The sequence below is a fragment of the Tupaia chinensis genome, unplaced genomic scaffold (genome assembly GCF_000334495.1).
Source record: "Tupaia chinensis unplaced genomic scaffold, TupChi_1.0 Scaffold143922_1, whole genome shotgun sequence".
Lineage (NCBI taxonomy): Eukaryota > Metazoa > Chordata > Mammalia > Scandentia > Tupaiidae > Tupaia > Tupaia belangeri.
In genome coordinates this window covers 176756-182253 of record NW_006203773.1, presented here as the reverse complement: position 1 = coordinate 182253, position 5498 = coordinate 176756, and the positions used below count along the sequence as shown (strand labels likewise).

Sequence of the window (5498 nt, the reverse complement as noted above, 5' to 3'; positions counted from 1 at the left end):
AAAAATATGGAACGCTTCACGAATTTGCGTGTCATCCTTGTGCACGGGTCATGCTAATCTTCTCTGTATCGTTCCAATTTTAGTGTATGTGCTGCTGAAGCAAGCACCACATCTCATTTCTCATTATGTCTTTTCAATTATATTTCTGTTTTCCCCCTCGAAATATCTCTTCCATTATATCTTTCCAGCTGCTAGTCTAAAGAAAGAACTTTTGACTGTAATGTACCTAGATATTAATTTAGCATGATAACTTACTGTCTGATCTTGGACAACTTTTAAAATATCTTTGAGCCACAGTGTTTTCCTCTATAAAATGGTTATGGCATACCTATTTCATAAAGTTGTTTTCTGTATTATATGGAGCTATTGTACAAACAGTCCTGATAACAGAATAATGTCTGAAAACTTTGTTCCTTCTCCCCACCTCACAATTGGGTTACAAATAGCTTCTTTTCTTTATTTCAGTTATTTATGCTCTAATCTTTATTATCTCCTTCCTTCTTCTGGCTTTCAGTTTAGTGTGCTCTTTTTCAACTTTACAGTTTTTGATCTTTATTTGATTTTACTTAGTTTTTTCTATAGGGTGCATGTGTGAGAGAGAGAGAGAGAGAAAGAAAGAAAAGCACCCCCAGGGGGGATGATAACACAAAAATCCCTTCTCCTCTTTAGTTTTTGAGCACCTATACATACATGCCCACTGTAACTTTCAAGCCATTGGGTCGGGAATTCAAACTGCACAGTTGACCGTGTGAGATTCAGCTGCCTTAACCACCATATCAATGGCTTTCCCATGTCTTTCTTCTTTCTTTACTTCTTCTTCTTCTTTTCTTCCTTCTTCTTCATCTTTTAAGAGAGAGAGATTTTTTATTTTTGTTTTAAGGCACATGTGTTCACCAGAGAGACAGAAAGTGAAAAATCAACCCCCAGGGGAAATGACCACACTACAATCTCTTCTTTTCCCTTCTCCTTTTGGGATTTTGGGCACACACAGACATGTGCTCAATGTGAGTTTTAAGCCACCAGGTCCAAGACTTGAACCATGGTAGACTACGTGGGAGTCCAGCAACATAACCATTACACTATCTGCTGGTCCTTCTTTCTTCATTTTTAATGTTGGCATTTACAGGTATAAATTTCCATCTGAGCACTGCTTTCGATGCACCCCTTAAATTTGGATAGATTGTGCTTTCATTTCATTGTTCTCAAGGTATTTTCTAATTTCTCTAGCACTTTCTTCTTTGATTCATAGGTTGCTTGGAAATTGGTTAATTTCTAAGTCTTTGTAAAATTTGCATTTTTTTCTGTTTTGATCTCTAGCTTCATTTCATTGTGGATAGAGAAGATACCTTGGTTAATTTCAATCTTTTTCAGATTATTTTTTTAAGGTTTTTTTTTTTTTTTTTTTTTTTTTTGTCATAGGGCACATGTGCTCATGGGGGAGAAAAAGAGAGTGAGTAAATGTCATCATCAAACGTCACCTCTCAGGGGGAATGACCATGCTGCAATCCCTTCTCCTCCATTCTCTTCTTGGGATTTTAATCATGCATGCACCTGTGCCTGGTGTGTTTTTCAAACTGCCTGGTCCGGATCTTGAATCTTGCCATGGGAAATCCAGCACTTTAACCACCATGACACCTGATGCCCCTTAATCTTTCTCAATTTATTAAGATTTATTTTGCTGTCTAATGTATAACCTGAAGAAAATATTCTATCTGTACTTGAGAAGAATGTGCAGTCTGCTGTTGTTTGTCGGGTGGTATATTCTATCTATGTCTGTTATTTCTAATTGGATTATAGAGTTGTCCAAGTCTTTCATTTTATTATTGTTCTGTCTAGATATTATATTTATGATAAAAAATGTGATATTGAAGCCACCAACTACTATTGTAAATATATATATGCCTCCTTTCCATTCTGTCAATTTTTGCTTCTTATATTTTGAGAATCTGTTTTCTTTTTCACTTTTTTAAGAGATTTTTGCTATAGGATGCATATGCTGGCCAGAAAGACAGAAAGACAAAAAGATAGAAATAATCCCCCAAAGAAAATGACCACACCACAATCCCTTCTCCTCCATTCTCTTCTTGGGATTTTGGGCACACACACACACACACACACACACACACACGCCCAATGTGAAGTTTAAGCCACTGGGTCTGGGACTCAAAGCGCAGTCAACCATAGGAGTCCAGCAATGTAACCATTACATGACTGCTGGTCCCGAGAATCTGTTTTTAAGTGTATAAATGTTTATAATTATTTTATCTTCTGGGTATATTGAAAATTTTATTAATTTATAATAATCTTATCTCGTGTAACCCTTTTGGACTTAAAATGTAGTTTGATATTAATATTGGTATCCCAGCTCTCTTTTTTGTATAGAATAACTTTTTCTACCACTTGATTTTTAACCAACTTATATCTTGAGTGTATCTTGTAATCAGCATATATCATAGTTGTTCATGTTTTTAAACATCCATTCTTTCAATCTCTATATTAGTTGGTGCATTTAACCCTTTATACTTGGAATGTTAATCAAGGATTTACTTCTGCCATTTTCCTATTGTTTGTGTATGTCATATCATTTTTTTGTTCTTCAATTCCTTCAATATTGCCTCTTTCACCTTCATCTTTTCCTTTTACAGTATAAATTTTGTTTTTCTTTCATATATTATGTATATAATATATATTTTTCTTAATAATTATCAAGAATATTATAGATAACATCCTAAATTTATAATAATTTAGCTTGAATTGATAAATTAGGTTCAAGAGCTATAATTAACTCTGTTTTTTTTCCAGCTTCTTCCCTTCCCTTTATGCTGTTATTGTCACAGATTTAATCTTTATGTTTTATGTGTCTATTAATATATATTTATAATTATTTTTTAGCTATTTATCTTTTAAATAATATAAAAACCAAAAATGTAATTATCCTATCTTTTCTATTCATCTATACATTACCTTTACATTTCTTTGCATGATTTTGAGTTACCATATAGTTCCAAAAGCTAAAAAATTCCCTTTAGGGAACATCTACTAGCAACAAACTCCCTTAGCTTTAACTCATCTGGGAATCTCTTAATTTCTCCTCCATTTTTGAATTTTTTTTCAGGTGTAACATTTTTCGTTGACATGTGACCTAGCAACTCTACTCTTAGGTGTGTATTCAAAAGACTTGAAATCAGGAACTCGAATAGATATCCGTCCAAAGCTAAAAGAAAAAAATTGTGAAGAACCCACAATACCTAAAAGCTAATATATTAGAGCAAGGAACTCAATAAAATCACTACAAATAAAATTAATGAAATAGAGGAAAATTCTAAGATAATCATGGTGATTGCAAAGGATAAAGACAAAGAAATTTAATTACAGAGAAAATGATAGAGATGGGAAACAAAGATGATCTAGTAAAAATAATCCTAAAAGAGAATAGCTCCTATTCTACAAAATGAACCAGAGAAAATATTACAAGCTATAAAAGCAGAAATATTCCTTAAACTAATGGAAGAATTAAATTTGCAACGCTAAATACTATGCTCTGTATTCTGGCTGAATCTGACAGAGATTCAATGAAATCATCATAGCCTGATTACATGATTAAACTTTATAAAGTTAGAGAAGGGAGTCAAGCGCAGAAGGTAAATCATGTACACAAGGGAAAAAAACAAAGTGGCTGACATGATATATCTTCACAGATATAACTAAGGTCAGAAGATAATGGGAGAATATCTCTAGTGTTCTAAAAGACATGAGTACTGGCCAAATTTTTGATCAAATGTAATTTTTTAAAGAATCACTTTATTTGACTTTATTTATTTTAATTATTTGACCAGAGACGGACAGAATTAAAGAGAGAGAGAGAGAGAGTAAGCCATGAGGTCCAGGACTCTTAACTGTGGTTGGTCATGGGGGAGTCCAGCACTCTTAACCACCATGCCACCTGCTGGCCTCTATCAAATGTAAATTTAACCAGCAGATATTCTTAAGTATAAAAAAGCTCAGAATATATACCAACCATGAATCCTCTTTGGAGGAGAAAAGGCAACAACAACTACCAAATGGTGTATTTAATTAAAAAATATTTATATCTATAGATAGAGACAGATATAAAATGAATGAATGATGAATGGCTGACTATAGGAAAAGAAGAGTGGAGAAACTATAGAAAAAAGATTAGTGGTGAATATTTTTTTTTTTTGAGAGGTTTTCGCTATAGGGTGTGTGTGCTCACCAGACAGAGAGAGACATAGAGACAGAAAGCGAGAAATCACCCCCCAGGGAGGATGGTCATGCCACAATTCCTTCTCCTCCATTCTCTTCTCTGTATCTGGGGCACACACACACGTGCACCCGGCGTGAATTCTAAGCCACCGGGTCCGGGACGCGAACCGCGGCCGATTACGTGGGAGTCCAGCGACATAGCCATTATGCTAACTGCTGGTTTCCATGGTGAATATTCTTGAGACTAGTCTCAAGAATAAATGGAGGAGTTTATGGTTACAGAATAGAATGTGTCATATATTCTGATAAAGTTGTAAATGTTATATACTGTGATTGTGATATATGTATGTCTGTAAGTGATTATGATACATGTATGTGTATAATGCTTAAGAGTATATAACTCACAAAAATCAGGAAGTAGTGGGGAGAAGTATAGTTAGTATAAGAGTACTATTTTCTTCATCTTTCCAAGCAAAGCATCAATACCTACTATGTAAAATTGATGCATAAAGCTTAATAATTCATGACTCTAAAATCTTACTACTTTTTAATTGTATATGCTCTTTACATTGACTCTTTTTTTTTTTTTAAGAGGTTTTCCTATAGGGCGCGTGCGCTCGCCAGACAGACAGAGAGACAGAAAGTGAGAAATCACCCCCCAGGGGGGATGGCCATGCCACAATCCCTTCTCCTCCATTCTCCTCTCGGGATCTTGGGCATGCACACACACGCGCCCGGCGTGAGTTTAAGCCACCTGGTCTGGGCCGCAAACCATGGTCGACTACATGCGAGTCCAGCGACATAGTCATTACGCTAACTGCTGGTCCCTTTACATTGATTCTTTGGAGAGATTTTCACTGTAGGGCGCGTGCGCTCGCCAGACAGACAGAGACATAGAGACAGAAAGTGAGAAATCACCCCCCAGGGGGGATGGTCACGCCGCAATCCCTTCTCCTCCATTCTCCTCTCGGGATCTTTGGGCACGCACGCACACGCGCCCGGCGTGAGTTTTAAGCCACTGGGTCTGGGACGTGAACCGCGGTCGACTACGTGGGAGTCCAGCGACATAGCCATTACGCTAACTGCTGGTTCCCCCTTTACATTGACTCTTCATCAGACGTTTCATGCATAGCCCCACCTCCCCAACTGATGGTATAATAATGAAAGTCATCTATCCCTAATCTTTGTTTATTTACATTCATTCACTGTACATCATTACAGTATACAAAATGAGATTTTCCATCCAGAGTACACTGTATATTGTCTCAATCAAG

General features: G+C 36.1%; 1 non-coding gene across 1 annotated transcript; it reads right to left on the bottom strand.

The window, feature by feature from the left end:
* Positions 1 to 107, bottom strand: LOC114005516 (U6 spliceosomal RNA). Its single transcript, XR_003547362.1, has one exon. It is a non-coding gene; the product is annotated as a U6 spliceosomal RNA (small nuclear RNA).
* Positions 108 to 5498: the final 5391 nt, after the last annotated feature.